At 39.5% G+C, this 20,518-nt stretch overlaps 1 protein-coding gene across 2 annotated transcripts in view; it reads left to right on the forward strand.

The window, feature by feature from the left end:
• The first annotated feature begins 1,367 nt into the window (after positions 1-1,367).
• LOC138986328 (ubiquitin carboxyl-terminal hydrolase 9X-like) overlaps positions 1,368-20,518 on the forward strand; it is a 149,723-nt gene continuing 130,572 nt past the window's right edge. For both annotated transcript variants that reach the window (XM_070365477.1, XM_070365478.1), the window contains exon 1: positions 1,368-1,707. The gene's annotated coding sequence lies outside the window, so the exon portion shown is untranslated. The remainder of the gene's footprint in view (positions 1,708-20,518) is intronic.

The following is a 20,518-nucleotide window of genomic DNA, read 5'->3' on the forward strand; positions in this document are numbered from 1 at the left end:
GCCTTTCCTGTTCAGCCTACGTACCTTGGGGTTTGACTCCCAGTCTCAATAATGTACTTTTTTATTCTGGCCGCTTACCGATGCAGCTTTTCCGTTAAGACGCTCCAGAACTAAAGGGGTGGGATACGTGAGACCTATCGCGATCCCTGGAAGGGTAGGTCGCACAGCCAGTAACTAGGCGGAGAGTGTTTAGTGAGTGAGTTTTACCACCACTTTTAACTTCAGCACAGGACTAGGATGCCGCAGTCAAACTGACTGGTTTCCTGGTGGGGCTATAACTTCTTTCCAGTTCCAGTGAAATAAGGCCATTGCTGGAGGTCAGTTCAGTCGCTCAATCGTGTCCGACTGTTTGCGACCTCGTGGACTGCAGCACGCCAGGCCTCCCTGTCCATCACTAACTTCTGGAGTTTACTCAAACTTACGTCCATTGAGTCGGTGATGCCATCCAGCCATCTTATCCTCTGTCGTCCCCTTCTCTTCCTGCCTCCAATCCCTCCCAGCATCATAGTCTTTTCCAATGAGTCAACTCTTCGCATCAGGTGGCCAAAATATTGGAGTTTCAGCTTCAACATCAGTCCTGCCAATGAACACCCAGGACTGATCTGCTTTAGGATGGACTGGTTGGATCTCCTTGCAGTCCAAGGAGCTCGCAGGGGTCTTCTCCAACATCACAGTTCAAAAGCATCAATTCTTCGGCGCTCAGCTTTCTTTATAGCCCAACTCTTACATCCATACATGACCACTGGAAAAACCATAGCCTTAACTAGACACACGTTTGTTGACAAAGTGATGTCTCTGCTTTTTAATATGTTGTATACGTTGGACATAACTTTTCTTCCAAGGAGCAAGAGTCTTTTAATTTCATCGGGGAGGGGAACGCGCCAAAAGTAAGGTCCCGAGGATTGATCAGGTATTAGACAGGATAAGGCGGAGAAGGCAATGGCAATCCACTCCAGTACTCCAGTACTCTTGGAAAGTCCCACGGACGGAGGAGCCTGGTGGGCTGCAGTCCATGGGGTCGCGAAGAGTCGGGCACGACTGAGCGACTTCTCTTTCCCTTTTCACTTTAATGCATTGGAGAAGGAAATGGCAACCCACTCCAGTGTTCTTGCCTGAAGAATCCGAGGTACTGTGGAGCCTGGTGGGCTGCCGTCTTTGGGGTCGCACAGAGTGGGACACAGCTGAAGCGACTTAGCAGCAGCAGCAGGCAAGATTAGGAGGCGGGGTCGAGAGGGGGGGCTTCGAGAGGGCGGGGCGGCACGGCGCGGCGTCATATTGGAGGCTCCGACTGGCGCTGAGGCTGGTGGGAGTTTGCGCCGCCGCGGTTGCCGCTGTTCGGCCGTTTTTTTGGCTTGCCGGATCCGCCATATTGAAGAGGGCCGGGGCAGGCGATTTCTGGAGCTCCAGCGTCCCGGTGTCCCGCCCTTAAGGGGTTTTGTGGAGCCCAGCCCCATTAAGCGTCACTCAGCTCCCAGGCCTTTCAGGATCTTGACTGCTTGTGTTGCCCTCTCCTTTACGGGAGACTGCCGCCTTAGCGGCTCATTTTAGTGTTGGAGTTGGCAGCTAGGACCGAGTCGGAGTGAAGAGACTAGGCCCTAAAAGGTGAAACCGCAGCTGCGGGAGCATTAAGCGGACGTTAAACAGGAGAAACGGTTCACCTGGAGCCCATCTAAGGATAGAGAAACGCCACCGCGAGGAAAAAAAGAGGTAAGAGGGCCGCAACGTGTGGAGTAGGGAGCAGGGCATTTTTCCTCAGGCTACAGGCCGGAGCTCGGCCGTGGCAGTTTTTTTCCGGTAGTAGGGGTTGAGCTTTCTATTTCCTTTCGCTTTCGCGTAGTTTGTTTTTGAGGTAAAAGGCCCTACATTAAACAGTGAGTAGCCACCCCTCCGCACCTCCTCGGGGATTCAGCGGCTGGGGCTTGTTAAGTGTATCTTCGTTCTCTTGTTGGGGTGGGGGCCGTTAGGCCCTCTTTTGTCCACCACCACCCGGGTGGAGTGTCTCTAACCACGCTAATGGGTGCGGATCCGGCGCTCGAGAAAAGTGCCTGTGTTTTGAACTCTGAGGGAAAATGGCTGTTGGCTCTGTCTCCACCCCCCGCCTCTTTTTTTTCCTCCGGTAAGCTTTTTTTTTTTTTTTTTTGTGCCGGTAGGCTACCGCCCCACCTTCGTGAATTGTGGCACAATCCTCAGAGGAGATTGGTCTCCTCGTTGCACTTAACAGCAAACGCCATCGAGACAGAGCGATTTGATGTGGAGTTGGGCTACAGCTCCGCGTGTCTGTCAGATTTTGACGTTTGTGCACTTCCCGAATATTACACCAAAGTGATTATGGCTGAGGGATGATGGAAGGTGTGGTGATGAAGATAATCTATTCCACATTTGCTTTTACCTTTTTCTTTCTTTGCTACAAAAATATTAGCGTCACTCAGTTTCTTGGGTAGTAAAATTTCATTTTTGTTATATGATCCATTACGTTTCAAATATGTATTTTTTCGTTATTATGAAATATTACAGTTCTGTAGCACATACTTATGAAATTCTGCTAAAATGTCACTTGAATATGCCACTGTGCACATTCTCCTACAGGTGTTTTAAGTGATGCAAAAACTTTTTTAACCTTACCGAGCTTTAGCTTTTAGATGTGGATTAAATTTGCATCCTGTATCTTTTAAATGATATATGCCTTCTAACATTTTCTTACCAGGGAACGCAGGCATTCGTTCGTTAAAGCTGCATGACATTCGTGTACATAAAAAACAGTTTGGTATGCTCTTCTTAGGAAAGATTGTTTTCCCTAGTCTTATTAAAGATTATATCCTATAAGTAAGATTATATCCTGACAGTAACCTTCGGTGCCTAGCTTAAACATAAATTTTCGTTCTGCTCATTCGGAAATTAAAGCATGTAGCTTTAAGTGTCTTAATATTTAGGAGCTATTTGCCATTATTATTTCAAAGGATGCCTTTTTATATATTTCATAGATTTCAAGATACATTATGTAGATTGTAACTATTTTTCTTACATTTTTCCCTTATATAAAAATTTAACCTGTATCATCTTGATACTTTAAATGTTATTCCTTTTTTGGTTGGACTTAATAATATTGAATGTTTCTTATGAATTTGGAGAGAATTTCGGTGGCGACTGCATAACAGCAAAACGTTAATTACATTTAAGACTCTAAGTTCTAAAGTAATTTTTTTAAGAGCAGATTTTTACTGTAAATCATATTAGTGGGTCGAAGTGGGTCTTTTTTCTGGTTACCTTGAAATTCATTTTCAATATTAAAGTAAGATAAAGCAGTTCTCATGGATAATTTTCTTTGATGCAGCTTACTGTGTTTGAAATTGGATATTTTTCAAGTGTTGGTGTGGGAACAATATGGTTTTGGGTTGGCTAGTAGCTAGGAGCAGAATTACTGGATTGTATTTAAATTTAAGATTAATTTAAACTGTACAATCTTGTTCCCCACAAGATTGCCCCATTTTACATTCCTACCAACAGTTTATGAGATTTCCAATCTGTTTTGACTAATTTTGATTTTCTGTTTACATTGATTGCAGTGGACTTGTAGTGGAATTTGCATTTCCCTACTGACTAGTCATATTGAGCATAATCTTATCTACTTGTTGGCTGTTTGTATATCTTCACTTGGAGAAATATCTATTTAAACTCATTTTTTTTTTAATTTTCTGTTTATATTGTGTCTTTTCTCTGGTATATGACTTGGCAATATTACTCTTAATCTGTGTTTTCTCCATTCACTTTCTTTATGGTGTCTTTAGAAATGCAGTAGTTTGTAATTTTCATTTAAGTTTTCATTAAGTTCAGTTTATTAGTGTTTTTCTTTTTATCACTTTAAATGTCTAGCCACAAAATCTTTGCTTGAAGTTTTGCTTAGCTGAAGGTCATAAAGGTTCATATTTCTTTATGAATTTTATGAAGTATTATGTCTTGGTCTGCTGTCCTTGTTAACTTTTGTGTATTGTGTAGTTTAGGAATCCAGATTCATCTTTTGCATGTGGATATCCAGTTGGTTCACAGAAGGTTGTTCAAAATATTTTTCTTTCACCCTACAGTAGTCTTGGCACCTTTGTTGAAAATCATTTGACATATTAAAAAAGGTTTTATAAATAAGGGCTTATTTCTGAACTACACTTGATGTGTTGATGTGTCTTGTGTATCCCCACAGTAGCATTGCATAAGTTATATTCTAATGACAGTAACAGTTAATTTGTAAAAAAAAAAAAAAATTGTGGTGCTGATGGTGGTTTAGGTACTAAGTCATGTCATAAGAGTCATAAGACTGTTTAGTGACCCCATGGACTGTATCCCACCAGGTTCTTCTGTCTATGGGATTCCCCAGATTTCCTTCTCCAGGGGCTCTTCCCAGCCCAGGAATTGAAGCTGTATTTCCTGCTTGACAGGCAGATTTTTACTTCTGGGCCATCTGAAAACCTTCAGTGGTATTAAGTACAGTTGTGGGGCAGCCATTGTGAGAGTGACACTTTGATATTGCCTTTGCATTTTTACTTTTACATTATATTTCCTGAACCTTGATGTGTTTCCTTACTTCAGTACTCAAGAAATAAAATTTTAGCTTCCATTTTGCTCTGTTAGAAGTTGTGTCCTTAAAAACATTGATTATCATTAAGCAGTCTTATTTGAATATAGAGTCCGACAATATTTGGGAAAGCTTTAACAGAGTTTTTTTGCTCTACCCTGATACTCGTGTTAAAAGCACTTGTGGAGCTTTTAAAATATCCTGGTAATTATTTTTACACTCAATTCCCCAGCAACACCTCCCACTTAATTTGTCAACAGTTTGTTTCTGTTTCTAAGCATGCAGTTTTAATTTTTTAGTGTGTTAAGTTACTCAGTGTCTGACTCTTTGCAATCCCATGGACTGTAGCTTGCCAGGTTCCTCTGTCCGTCGGATTTTCCAGGCAAGAATACTAGAGTGGGTTGCTGTTTTCTTCTCTTCTGGTCCAGGGATTGAACCTGGCTCTTGTGCATTGGGATTCTTTACCATTTGAGGCACAAACTGTCATTTTTTAAAAGTTGTGTTTTGCATTTTAGGGCTTTCCTTGTGGCTCAGCTGAAAGAATCCGCCTGCAATTCAGGAGACCTGGGTTTGATTCCTGCGTTGGGAAGATCCCCTGGGGAAAGAAATGGCCACCCACTCTAGTATTTTGGCCTGGAGAATTCCATGGATTGTATATGGTCCACAGGGTCACAAAGAGTCAGACAGGACTGAGCGACTTTCACTTTTGCATTTTAGTTACGTTAGTGCTATTTAGCACTTAGTAGGCATCATTTTATTAAGATAATGTTATTTCCACAGATCTGAAAATTGAGTTCTGAGGTCAACTAGTGGTGGTTCCATCTCTTGTACAAATTATTGTCATAGTATTCTATAATCACTGGTTTGTATTTTTCATGTTTAAACATTGAAACGTGACAATTAGAATAGACTCAGGTTTGATTAAAGATTTTTTTTGGTAATATTGTTTTAAAGATTAAATTATTTCAGTACTGTGAAGTAGCCACAGAGATGTGATTTCAACAGAGTTAAAGTTCTCTTTTCCTATGGCTCCCAACATATACAGAATATTTTAATTGGTGAGTTTATTTTTAAAAATGTTTGGGTAACTTTTATTTGTGAAGTTGCTCAGTTGCTTCTGACTCTTTGCAACCCCATGGACTGTAGCCTACCAAGCTCCTCCGTCCATGGGATTTTTCAGGCATAATATTGGAGTGGGTTGCCATTTCCTTCTCCAGGAGATCTTCCTGACCCAGGGATTGAACCCAGGTCTCCTGCATTGTAGGCAGACGCTTTACTGTCTGAGCCACCAGGGAAGTCCCAGTACATATATATATTTTAGTATTTTATTTGTATGGCTGTGAGAAGCCCTAGTTACGGCATGTGGAATCTAATTCCCTGACCAGGGATCAACCCAGGCTTCCCTGTATTGAGAGCACAGTCTTAGCCACTGGATCACCAGGGAAGTCCAGAGTATGTTTTTTTTTGTTAAGAAATTTTGTTGTTTTTGATGTAGTTTTTCAGGAAAGTATAATAGTAGTCCTTTGTGTTCCAGGAAATGTATAGAAAAATTTACTGGTAAAAAATACACAGTTGTATGTTGTCCTTAGATTTTTAGATGACAGCTCAGTTGTAAAGAATCCACGGAAGACCCTGGTTTGATTCCTGGGTCGGGAAGATCCTCTGGAAAATGGATAGGCTGCTCACCCCAGTGTTCTTGGGCTTCCCTTGTAGCTTAGGTGATACAGAATTCCCCTGCAATGTGGAAAACCTGGGTTGGAAAGATAGGCTGGAGAAGGGAAAGGCTACCCATTCCAGTATTCTGGCCTGGAGAATTCCATGGACTATGTAGTCCATGGAGTCTCAAAGAGTTGGACATGACTGAGTGACTCATTTTAGTCTAGAGTGGTGCTTTTGAGATTCTGCATTTCTGGTAAGTTCTTAGGTGGTGCTGAAGCTTCTGGTCTTAAAAGATATGCAGAGAGCCCTTGGCTTTGAGTATATTTCCAGTGTAGCCTACATTTTATTCTAAGCACTTACGCACAATGTGTATATTTGGGGTGCATGTGTCTATGAAAGTTATGTTTATTGTTGATGGGTGAAAAGTTTTGGACCCCATAAAAGAGTATTAGAAGACAAAACAGTTGTGTGCAAATATTTTGTCTCTAATAGCACCATGTAGAAACAATCATATAATTAGGTATTTTTTCGTGTTCACTTTTTAAAAATAAGTGAAAATACTGTAGGTACAAGTTAGTGGTTACTTTGTCATTTAGAAAGTTGTCTGTAAGTAGGATTATTCAGGCCTGTTAATACTCCATCTTACAAATGTATTATGATGTAGTTAATCTTCCACTTGATGCCCTTTTTAGATTGTCTCCTGTTTTGGTTAAATATGCTGTGATCATTTTTGTTTTGATAAATACTTGAATATTACCTTGAATCAAAGTTTTTGTTAGTTGCTATGTATTTAAGTTTAGTAAAATTTTCCCATTTTTCCTCTATTTCCTTAAGGTTTTAGTGTTTAGGTATATACTATCTGCTCATTCTGCTTGGAAGATTCATAATCCTTGTCTCTATGTCAAATACTGCTCCTGCTTCTTCCCCCAAACTTCTCAATATACTGCTTAAAACACCCATGTTGAAGTTAGTTTTAACAGAACTTTCTGTTTCCAGCTCTTAAAAGCCTCACACAGAACCAAAAAATTCTTTCCTATACTCCATTTAACTCAGGTGTTTCCATGTAAACTTGAGGTTTACAGTTTTACAACTGCATTCTGTTCTTTTGGGGTGGATTTTTCTTGTACTTAGTGCTAGTTATTTTTCATCTTCTGTGGCTGAGGTTTGCAGAATGGTTCATATATAACTAAAATAGCCTTTGATTCTCTTTTTTTCAATATTCACTTATTTGAGTTGTTAGTTTTTTGTTGCAGCATGTGGAATCTTCAGTTTTGGTGTGCCGACTCTTAGTTGCAACATGTAGGATCTATTTCCCTGACTAGGAATCAAACCAAGAATGTGTACATTGGGACCAACGAATCTTAGCCTCTGAACTACCAGGAAAGTCCTCATCTCAAGTTTTTTAAAATTCTCTCTTTCTCCTTAATTTTTTATTTCTCTGTCAGAGAGGTTTTCCCATTGTGAATTTAGTATCTGTTTCCACCTTTGATATGAGACTGATTAATTGTATTTGAATGTAGTTTCCTCTTTTTACTTGAGGTAGTTGCCCAGACCTTTCTGTAAATAATTACAATCTCTTAAATGCGATTGATGTTTGTTATTCGTAGCATATATAAGAATTGATTGAAACAGAATAAAAATAACGAATTACCTGAATGCTTTATGTAATTTAGGACTTTGCTGGTGGCTCAGACGGTAAAGCGTCTGCCTACAATGCGGGAGATCCAGGTTCAGTCCCTGGATCGGGCTGATCTCCTGGAGAAGGAAATGGCAACCCACTCCAGTATTCTTGCCTGGAAAATACCATGGACGGAGAAGCCTGATAGGCTACAGTCCATGGGGTCGCAAGAGTCAGACATGACTGAGGGACTTCACTTTCACTTTTCATATAATTTAGTACAGCAGTAGTTTGCACTTTGGGCTAATTTTGCCTTTTTGTTAGATGTTGAGTAATGTCTAGAAATACTTTAAAATTTTTTTTATTTTATAATTTTTGACTGCCCTGAGTCTTTGTTGCATGTGGGCATTCTCTGGTTGTGGTGAGCAGGGGACTACTCTCTGGTTGTGGTGCATGGGCTTTACATTAAGGTGACTTCTCTTGTGGCATTCGGGCTTAGTTGCTCTGTAGCTTGTGTTATCTTCCCAGACCAGGGATAGAACTACTGTCCCCTGCATTACAACGTGGATTCTTAACCACTGGACCACCAGGGAAGTCCTCGTAGTACTTTTGATTATAATGATTTGGATGGTGGGAGGAATTGGCTTGCACTGGTTGGCTGTTCAGTGGTTAGAGAACAGAGATGTTGCTAAGCATCTTGCAATTCACAAAACATCCCCAGCTCCCAGAATTATTTGATGTTTATAATGCTGAGATGCCTTGGTCTGCAGAGTTGTTTGGAATCATAGTTCTGTTAAGTTTGCATCCCCTATAGCTTGAGGGCTATTGGTGGCTCAGATGGTAAAGCGTCTGCCTGCAATGTGGGAGACCCGGGTTCAATTCCTGGGTCAGGAATATCCCCTGGAGAAGGAAATGGTAACCCACTGCAGTAATCTTGTCTGGAAAATTCCATGGACAGAGGAGCCTTGTAGGCTATAGTCCATAGGGTCGCAAAGAGTCAAACACGACTGAGAGACTTCACTCACTCACCTTGTGAGCTGGAGGTAGAGGGCTGAGAGTTAGACGAGACTATGCAGTAGTGTCCACAGGTATATCCATTCTTTGTTAGGAGAAGGTGTTATTTGAGCCGTGGAAACTGCTTTAAATTGAATTGTTGTCAGTAAAGGATTAGTTTAGTAATCCTCAGTGCTGGCTTTGTGGAAATTACATTAGTGGAAAGAGAATCATGGGAAGCTTTCCTGGCTTCCTTTCAGTTAATGGTGCTACAGATAGCACTATTCAGTAGAACCCTGTTTTATCTTCCTTTTCTCTCCTGTGTTAACTTATCAAAGTAATATATTGACAGTTTACATTGCCAGCAAGGCAAGTAATGGGTTATTGTGACCTCTTAAAGAATTGAGAAAGAAATGTTATCTGCTAAATAATTAGTTTACTAGTGCCAGGAAGAAATTGCCTTTTCCCCTGTTTTGGGTGTTCAGGCCATTGGGTATTCAGGCCATTCTGTGTCTTCTGGGGGAATCTAGTAAATGTGTAGTACAGATGCAAACTAGAGAGGGAGGAGGTGGTGACTCACAATATGGGGAGAATTTTGTGTTTAGAAATTTTCTTTGCTGCCTTCATTGTTCAGTCGCTAAATTGTATACGATTCTTTGCGATCCCATGAACTGCAGCACACCAGGCTTCCTGTCTTTCTCTATCTCCTGCAGTTTGCTTGAACTCATGTCTGTTAAGTCAGTGATGGCATCCAGCCATCTCATCCTGTCAGTCCATTCTCCTCTGGCCCTTAATGTTTCCAGCATGGAAGTCTTTTCCAGTCAGTCAGCTCTTTGCATTACTATTTGCAAAGTATTTCAATACTTTGGCCAAAGTATTGCAATTTCAGCATCAGTCCTTCCCGTGGATATTCAGGGCTGATCCCCTTTAGAATTGACAGGTTTGATCTCCTTGCTGTCCTGCCTTAAAAACAACTTTATTTCATCAAATTTAAATCCATTTGTAGTAGCATGTTCTCTTACTTGCTAAATATTATTGACTAACTGAATATTTTCTTATTAACATTTATACAGTGATTATTTAGACTCCTAGGGATTGTTGTTACATAATCTAAATTACTTTGTCACATTGTTAATGAATTAATATACTACTGATGTAGTGAAAGTGAAGTTGCATATATTATTGATTTAGTCAAAGTGAAGTCGCTCAGTTGTGTCCGACTCTTTGCGACCCCATGGACTGTAGCCTACCAGGCTCCTCTGTCCATGGGATTTTCCAGGCAATACTACTGGAGTGGATTGCCATTTCCTTCTCTGGGAGATCTTCCCAACCCAGGGATCGAACCCAGCTCTTCCACATTGTAGACAGACGCTTCACCGTCTCAGCCACCAGGGAAGTCCATATTATTGATTTACTGGTTATTAAAGAACCTAAAGAAACAGTGCTATAGTATATGCCATTCATAAATTTTTCTGTAATGTCTCTGAGTGAAGTTCTTGGTTTCTGAAGTGAAGTTATGTATTTTGAGATCAGCATATGTGACTAGTGGAAGGGGAGTTTGGTAGTTAATATAAGTATCCTTTTGTTTGTTAAGATACTTGGGTTGCAGTACTAGTGCTTCAACCAGTTTGTGAGTTATTTAACCTTAAAATGAGAGACTTGAGTATTTAAGTCTCCGAGCTTCCACTGCAGGGAACATGGGTTTTCAGTTCCTTATCTGAAAACTAAGACCCCAATGCTTCGAGGTATGGCCAAGTAAAATAGACTTAGACTCACTGTTTGCTATTTTGAAAGTGAAGTGACAGTCAGTCAGTTGTTTCTAACTCATTGTGACCTCATGGACTGGAGTTCTCCAGGCTGGAATACTGGAATGGGGTCTCCAGTAGATCTCCCAGGAGATCTTCCCAACCCAAGGAAGTCCAGTAGATCTCCAGGAGATCTTCCCAACCCAGGGATTGAACCCAGGTCTCCTGCATTCTTGGCGGATTCTTTACCAACTGAGCTATGATGGTTTGCTATCTTATCTTACTGTAACTCTCAAGTTGTATTTATTCCTTTAACCCTATCGATAGTTCTGGTTCAGGCTGTCTCTAGACATTGTACTCAGAGTGTCAGCTGTGGTAGCAGTCTTCTACTTGAAGGCTTGACAGCTGGACCAATAACTTAATCATAGGACTGACTATTGGTAGGGGCCATCAAATTCTTGCGTTGAGGATCTTTCTAGTGCTGCTTCCTGTTCTGGAGCAAATAAAATGTTGGCTGCCTTGCTGAGAATACCTTTGTTAAGTGTGAAGAGTATTAATGGTGCTAAAAAGTAATCTGTTAGGGAAAGTAACATTAAGAGAAATCTTAGTTTTTTCTCATAAAAAGAGTAGAGACATACATTGATTAGATTTTGTTGTAGATAGTTGCATGTAAAATTTTATGTTGATTTTTTGCTTTTTTATCACTAAAAGAGAATTAGCAGAAGCTGCTTATTTTGTATGTTGGATTTCTTAACAGGTTAGCAGTTATCACTTTTTTGGTTTCATGCCCTTAACATTGTAAAAGGTTTTGAGAACCTTATGAAGTTTTAGTTTCTCTGTGTTATCTCCTAACATTTACCATGTTTTAAAATTTAAGTTGTAGGAGAAGGAAATGGCAACCCACTCCAGTACTCTTGCCTAGAAAATCCCATGGATGGAGAAGCCTGGTGTCCATCGTGTCGCAAAGAGTTGGACACGACTGAGCAACTACACAAAAAAATTAAAAAAAATTTAAGTTGTAGATTAAAATTTTTTCAGTGTTCCGTTTGAAACCCAGTTACATGTTAATGAATATTATTGTGAAAGTGGAAATATATTATTTTCAAAGTGGAAAAAATTTTAATAGCAGTTTTGTAAGGGAGTTTTACCTAGAGCCAGACATCCTGGAATGTGAAGTCAAGTGGGCCTTAGAAAGCATCACTACGAACAAAGCTAGTGGAGGTGATGGAATTCCAGTTGAGCTATTTTAAATCCTGAAAGATGATGCTGTGAAAGTGCTGCACTCAATATGCCAGCAAGTTTGGAAAACTCAGCAGTGGCCACAGGACTGGAAAAGGTCAGTTTTCATTCCAATCCCAAAGAAAGGCAATGCCAAAGAATGCTCAAACTACTGCACAATTGCACTCATCTCACACACTAGTAAAGTAATGCTCAAAATTCTGCAAGCCAGGCTTCAGCAATACGTGAACCGTGAACTTGCAGATGTTCAAGCTGGTTTTAGAAAAGGCAGAGGAACCAGAGATCAAATTGCCAACATCTGCTGGATCATGGAAAAAGCAAGAGAGTTCCAGAAAAACATCTACTTATGCTTTATTGACTATGCCAAAGCCTTTGACTGTGTGGATCACAATAAACTGTGGAAAATTCTTCAAGGGATGGGAATACCTGACCACCTGATCTGCCTCTTCAGAAATCTGTGTGCAGGTCAGGAAACAACAGTTAGAACTGGACATGGAACAACAGACTGGTTCCAAATCAGGAAAGGAGTATATCAAGGCTGTATATTGTCACCTGCTTATTTAACTTATATACAGAATAATACATCATGAGACACACTGGGCTAGAAGAAGCACAAGCTGGAATCAAGATTGCTGGGAGAAATATAAATAACCTCAGATATGCAGATGACACCACCCTTATGGCAGAAAGTGAAGAGGAACGAAAAAGCCTCTTGATGAAAGTGAAAGAGGAGAGTGAAAAAATTGGCTTAAAGGTCAACAGAAAAGTAAGATCATGGCATCTGGTTCCATCCCTTCATGAGAAATAGATGGGGAAACAGTGGAAACAGTGTCAGACTTTTATTTTTCTGGGCTCCAAAATCACTGCAGATGGTGACTGCAGCCATGAAATTAAAAGATGCTTACTCCTTGGAAGGAAAGTTATGACCAGCCAAAAAGCAGGTGAAAACAAAACAGTTAAGGAATTGCTGCTTTACATTGTATATGAGGCTTATCATACATGGCAGGAGAAAAAAAACAGTTAAGGAATTGCTGCTTTTGTTGAAGATCTTTCAGACTACAAGTCTTACAGATATGCCTTTAATCTTATTGAATGTGCTGTAGCAATTCATTTTAATTTTAAATACTTTTATTAAAATTAAATAGTAATTTATAAATAAATATTTTTGTACTCTTAATTTGCATAGGGCTTACAATGCCACTGAATTACAATACAGAATAAATGTTTTTTTATATGTGCTTAAACATTTAACTCACTTATGTTTTATATTAATTCAAGATAGTTGATATTAATGCTTATGGTTGCAAAATGATGTGCAAGAGGAATAACGTTTAGGTAGTATTATGAAGGATAAATATAGCTTGAGCTTTTCGGTTTCATACTGCATCTGCTAAGTCCGGATTATGTATCTATTATTTAAATTAAAATAAAACATGCAGAGAAAATTTACCATTTTCCTGTTTCAGTTAGGCAGTTTAGTAACATTATACCACAAAGCTACAGTAATCAAGACAGTATGGTACTGACACAAAAATAGAAAGACAGATGAATGGTACAGGATGGAAAGCCCAGAGATAAATCCTCACACCCCTGCTTATCTAATCTATAACAAGGTGACAAGAATATATAGTGAAGACAAGACAGTCTCTTCAAAGTGGTGCTTAGAAAACTGGACAGCTACATGTAAAAGAATGAATTAGAACACTCCCCAGCCACACAGAAATAAACTGGATTAAAGACCTAAGTGAAAGCCTGGTGTAAAATTCTTAAAGGCAAACATAGGAAAAACACTGTTTGACACAAACCTCAGCCAGATCTTTTTTTGACCCGCCTCCTAGAGTAATGAAGATAAAAACATAAACAAATGGGACCTAATTAAACTTAAAAGCTTCTACACAGAAAAGAAACCATAAATGATATGAAAAGACAACCCTCAGAATGAGAAAAAGACCCATTACAAATACTTGAAAATATGTTCAAACAAAGCAACTGACAAATATTTCTCTCCAAAATACAAGCAGCTCATACAGCTCATTATTAAAACAAACTACCCAATCAAAAAGTGGATGGAAGATCTAAATAGACATTTCTCCAGAGAAGACATTCAGACAGTCAGAGACACGTGGAAAGATACTCAACATCACCAGTTTTTAGGGAAATGCAAATCTGAAGTACAATGAGCTCAGAATAAGTCTGTTTACATTGTTATGCAACTAACACCATTCATTTCTAGAAGTTTATTCACCCTGTTGGAGAAGGCAATGGCACCCCACTCCAGTACTCTTGCCTGGAAAATCCCATGGATGGAGGAGCCTGGTGGGCTGCAGTCCATGGGGTCGCTAAGAGTTGGACACAGCTGAGTGACTTCACTTTCACTTTTCACTTGCATGCACTGGAGAAGGAAATGGCAACCCACTCCAGTGTTCTTGCCTGGAGAATCCCAGGGATGGGGGAGCCTGGTGGGCTGCCGTCTACGGGGTCGAGCAGAGTCTGACACGACTGAAGCGACTTAGCAGCAGCAGCAGCATTCATCCTGTAAAACTGAAATGAAACTCATTAAACATTGCCCTCTTCTCCCAGCTGCTTGCAACTACTTTTCTACTTTCTATATCTATGAATTTGATTACATACTTCAAGTGGAATCCTACATTATTCATCCTTTTGTGATTGGCATATTCCACTTGACATAGTGTCCTCAGGGCTTATCTATGTTGCCACATATGCCAGAATTTACTTTTCTTAGGCTGAATAGAATTCCACTGTGTGTAAATCAGTTCAGTTGCTCAGTCATGTTCAGCTCTTTGTGACCCCATGGACTGCAACATGCCAGGCTTCCCTGTTCATCATCAACTCCTGGAGCTTGCTCAAACTCAGGTTCATTGAGTTGGTGATACCATACAACCATCTTATCCTCTGTTGTCTGCATCTCCTCCTGCCTTCAATCTTTCACAGCATTCAAGGTCTTTTCTGTTGAGTCAGTTCTTCCCATTAGGTGACCAAAGCTGGAGTTTCAGCTTCAGCATCTGTCTTTCCAGTGAATATCCAGGACTGATTTCCTTTAGGATTGACTGGTTTGATCTCCTTGCAGTCCAAGGGACTCTCAATAGTCTTTTCCAACTCTCCGCTTTTCTATAGTCCAGCTCTCACATCTGTGTATGACTAGTGGAAAGACCATAGGTTTGTCTAGATGGACCTTTGTTGGCAAAGTAATGTCTCTGCTTTTTTAAAATGCTGACTAGGTTGGTCATAGCTTTTCTTCTAAGAAGCAGGTGTCTTTTAACTTCATGGCTGCAGTCACCATCTGCAGTGATTTTGGAGCCCAAGAAAATAAAGTCTCTCACTGTTTCCATTGTTTCCGTTTCCAACTGTTTCCATTGTTTCCATCTGTTTGCCATGAAATGATGAGACCGGTTGCCATGATTTTCGTTTTTTGAGTATTGAATTTTAACTCAATGTTTTCACTCTCCTTTTTCCCTTTCCTCAAGAGGCTCTTTAGGTCTTCTTTGCTTTTTGCCATACGGGTGGTGTCATCTTTATATATGTTACTGACTTTTCTCCTGTCAGTCTTAATGTAAGCTTGTGTTTCATCCAGCCCGGCATTTGGCATGATGTACTGTGCATATAAGTTACATAAGCAGGATGAGAATACATGGCCTTGATGTACTCCTTTTCCAGTTTGAACCAGTCCATTGTTTCATGTCTGGTTCTAATTGTTGCTTCTTGACCTGCATACAGATTTCTCAGGAAGCAGGTAAGCTGGTCTGGTATTCCCATCTCTTTAAAAATGTTCCACAGTTGGTTGTGATCCACATAGTCAGAGGCTTTGGTATAGTCAGTAAAGCAGAAGTAGATGTTTTTCTGGAACTCATGCTTTTTTGATAATCCAGAGGATGTTGGCAATTTGATCTTTGATCCCTCTACCTTTTCTAAATCCAGCTTGAACATCTGGAAGTTCTTGGCTCACATACTGTTGAAGCCTGGGTTGGAGAGTTTGGAGCATTTCTTTTCTAGTGTGAGAGATGAATGCAATTGTGCGGTAGTTTGAACATTCTTTGGCCTTGCTGTTCTTTGGGATTGGAACAAAAACTGACCTTTCCAGCCCTGTGGCCCTGCTGAGTTTTCAAATTTGCTAGCATATTGAGTGCAGCACTTTTCACAGCATCATCTTTCAGGATTTGGAATAGCTCAACTGGAATTCTATCACCTCCACTAGCTCTGTTTGTAGTGCTGACTTCACATTCTAGGATATCTGGCTCTAAGTGAGTGATCACTTGTTAAGATTTTTTTTATAGTTCTTCTGTGTATTTTTGCCATCTCTTTTTAATATCTTCTGCTTCTGTTTAGGCCCATGCTGTTTCTGTCCTTTATTAGGCCCATCTTTGCATGAAATGTTCATTTGACATCTCTCAGTTTCTTGGAGAAGAAATCTTTCCCATTCTCTTATTTTCCTCTATTTCTTTGTACTGATCACTGAAGAAGGCTTTCTTATCTCTCTTTGCTGTCCTCTGGAACTCTGCATTCAGATAGGTATATCTTTCCTTTTTTTCTTTGGCTTTAGCTTCTCTTCTTCTCTCAGCTGTTTGTAAGGCCTTCTCAGACAAGCATTTTGCATTGTTGCATTTCTTTCTTGGGAATAGTCTTCATTACTGCCTCTTCTTCAATGTCACAAACCTCAATCTGTAGTGCGTCGTACACTCTTGATCTATCAGATCTAATCTGTTGAATCTGTTTGTCACTTCCACTGTGTAATCATAAGGAGTTTGACTTAGGTAGGTCATATCTGATTGGTCTATTGACTTTGGTGGTAAGGAGTTCATGATCTGAGCCACAGTCAGCTCCTGGTCTTGTTTTTGCTGACTGTATACAGCTTCTTCTGCTGCTGCAAAGAACATAATCAATATAATTTTGGTATTGACCATATGGTGATGTCCATATGTAGAATTTTCTCTTGGTATGTTGGAAGAGGGTGACAGTGAGTTCTCTTGGTTAACTCTGTTAACCTTTGCCCTGCTTCCTTTTGTACTCCAAGGCTAAACTTGTCTGTTACTCCAGCTATCTCTTGACTTCCTACTTTTGTGTTCCAGTCTCCTGTGATGAAAAGGGTTAGGGTTAGGGAGGTGTTTTTGGGAGGTGTTTTTTGGGAGGTGTTAGTTCTGGGTCTTGTAGGTGTTCCCAGAACTGTTCAGCTTCTTCAGCATTAATGCTTGGGGCATAGCCTTGGATTACTGTGATACTGAATGTGAGTTGAATTACATTTAATTTGGAAATAAATAGAGATCATTGTTTCATTTTTGAGATTGCACCCTAGTACTGCATTTCAAACTCATTTGTTGGCTATGAAGACTTTTCCATTTCTTCTAAGGGATTCCTGCCCACAAAATAGATGTGATGGTCATCTGAATTAAATTTTCCCATTCTGGTCCATTTTAGTTCACTGATGCCTAAATGAGAGGGACTGGTAGTGTAAAATCTCAGTCTTGCTCACTAAACCCTCACTAAATGAGAGGGACTGGTGGTGTGAAAATCTGAGCCTTGCTCACTAAAGCCTCAGTCCAGTTATCTACTGATGGGTGAGGTTGCACTCCCTCCCTGCTAGTTGTTTGGCCTGAGGTGATCCAGGCCTGGGTACTCTGGGCTCTGTGGTAGGGTAAATGATGAACTCCAAGTGGGTTTATGCCAAGGGGCAGCTTCCTTCCTCGACATCCCTTTGTCCGCCCCTGCCAATCTGTGCCTTCTCTGGAATTTTTGCAACACTAGCAGGTGGTTTTGGTTCAGTCTCCTGTGGAGTCACTGCTCCTTTTCTCTAGGTCTTGGTGCACTCAAGATTTTGTTTGTATCCTCCAAGATTGTAGTCTCTGGTTGCCTCAGTCTTGTGGAAGTTTTTTAATCAAATCCCACTGGTATTAAAGGTCAGATTCCCTGGGAATTCCCAGTCCTTTTGTCAGGTCCCAGGCTGGGAAGCCTGATGTGGAATTCGGAACCTTCATAACAGTGGGAGAACTTTTTTGGTATTACTGCTCTCCAGTTTGTGGGTCACCCACCTGGTGGGATGGAATTTGAATTTACCATTAATGTGCCCCTTCTTGCTATCTCACTGCAGCTTCTTTGTCTTTGGACATTGTGTATCTTTTTTTGATGGGTTCCAGTACCCTTCTGGCCCTGTTGTTAAATAATATATTGTAATTTTGTTACTCTTGCAGGAGGAGACGTGTGCACTTGCTTCTGCTCTACCATCTTGAACCATAAGCCCTGTAGTTTGTTTTGAATCAGGAAGTATGACACCTTCAGCTTTGTTCTTTTTCAAAATTGTTTTAACTGAGTTGACTTGAGATTACATTTGAATTTTATGATGAATGTTTATGTACAAAAAATGTTTTTGGTATATTGATTGGGATTTCATTGATTCTACAGATAGACATCTTCTAAATTTTTAAAACAATTTTAAATTATTTATTTAGTTGGCTGCATTGGCTCTTAGTTGCAGCATATTGGGAGATTTTTTTTTCAGTTGTAGCCTGTAAACTCTTGGTTGGGGCATGTGGGATCTAGCACCCTGACCAGGGAAGGAACCTGGGACCCTGCATTGGGAACACAGAGTCTTGCCACTGGACCACCAAGGATGTCCCTAGATTGACATTGTTTTTTATTATTTATTTATTTTTGGCTGCGCTGAGTCTCTGTTGCTGCACGCAAGCTTTTTCTGGTTGACTCAGACAGGGGCTGCTCTTCACTGTAGTTGTGGGCATCTCACTGTGGTGGCTTTTCTTGTTTTCGAACATGGGCTCTGGGTGCACAGGCTTCAGTAGTTGCAGCACGAAGACTGTAAAGCACGGACTCAGAAGATGTGCACAGGCTTAGTGGCTCTGTAGGTGACATGTGAAATCTTCCTAGGCCAGGGATCAAACCCATATCCTGTGCAGTGGTAGGCAGATTATTATCTGCTCTACCTAGATTCGATATTTTATTAATAAGTCCTCTAATCTGTGACATGGGTTATCTTTCCATTTATTAATAGTTTCTTTGATTTCTTTCAGAAATGTAGTTTTTCAGGGTATGTGGAACCTTTTTTCTTTGGTTAAGTTTATTCTTAAATATTTTATTCTTTTTTAATGTTCAGATAGAAATATTTTCTTAATTTCTTCTTTGAATTTTTTTTTTTTTTTTAGTGAACTGGTTTTTAGAGTGTTGACTTTTGTACCTTGAAACTTTCGTGAAACCGTTAATTCTAATAGTTTTTATATTGTGGAAGCTTTAGTGTTATGCATATGGTTCAGCAGTAGCAATGTTTATGTATGAGATTATGTAATTTCCTGCAGGCAGAATTTATATGCCTTTTTTGATTGTGATGCCTTTTGTTCTTTCTTTCCTAAATGCCCTGACTCAGAGTTACAAATCTGTATTAAATAAGAGTGGTGAATTAGCATTGCCTCTTCCTAATCTTAGAAAGCTTTCAGTATTATGGTTTTTGCTGTGGATTTTTCATATTTGGCTTCTTAGGTTGGGTTTCCTTCTCTATTGTTGATCATAAGAGGATGTTCAATTTTGTCTAATCCTTTTTCTCAGTCAGTTAAGATGATCATTGGTGTTTCTCCCTTTACTCTGTTAGTGTGGAGTATTATGTTGTTTGATTTGAAAATCCCCCTTGGTTGTAGTGTTTAAACCATAATGTGCTGTTGAATTTGATTTGATAGTAGAGTATTTTGATGAGGATTTTTGCATCAGTATTCATCAGGAATTTTTGCATCAATATTCTCGTTCCTTGTTGCTAAAATATATTAAAAAAAAGATCTTAAATAACAGCCTTACTTGATGAGTTAAGGTACTAGGAAAAGAACTTACCCCACAGTTAGCAAGAGGAAGGAAATAATAAAGATGAGTACGGAGATAAAGAATAGAACTAAAATAGAGAAAATCAGTGAAACCAAACTGCTTTTTGAAGAAGTCAATAAAATTGACAAATGAGAGTGATAATAAAGAGAAGACTGAAATTACTGAAACTAGAAATGAAACTGGAACTATAACACTTATAACACATATGCCAAAATATGTTGACTTCTAAGAAAATAGCATGTACTATTATATACATCACTAAATTAAGTAAACTAGAAGATGCGGAGAAACAGCTAGAAACATTAAAACCGATCAGGATCAAATCATTGCATAGACATTAAACTACTAAGAAGACTTCATCAATAATCAAAAATCTTCCAACAAAGAAAAGCACTGAACCCGATGATATTACTTGTGAATTCTTTCAAACATTCAAGTGATATGTATTTGAATGTTAAATATTTAAATAATATCTTTATAGCAATGTTCTGAAATATTTACAAAAATTGAAGAGGAGGAAATGTTTGTTGAGTCTAGCATTAGGCTGCTGCTTCAGCCAAAGACTGAAGAAATCTACAGACTAAAAGACACCTACAGACCAGTATCCCTTGTACACAGTGATGCAAAGTAAACAACAAAATGCTAACAAACTGCATTCAGCAGCATATTAGAAGAATTATACACAGTGATTAAGTGAGAGTTATTCTTGGAGTATAGGTGTGGTTCAGTGTACAAAAATTAATCAGTGTAAGCAAACTAATAGCATAAGGAGAAAAAGTACATAATAATCTCAATTTTGGGGGATAAACATTTAATAAAATTCTTCTCAGGATTTTGAGATACCATCATTCTTGTCGCCTGTAAATTTTT

The sequence above is a fragment of the Bos mutus genome, chromosome X (assembly GCF_027580195.1).
Source record: "Bos mutus isolate GX-2022 chromosome X, NWIPB_WYAK_1.1, whole genome shotgun sequence".
Lineage (NCBI taxonomy): Eukaryota > Metazoa > Chordata > Mammalia > Artiodactyla > Bovidae > Bos > Bos mutus.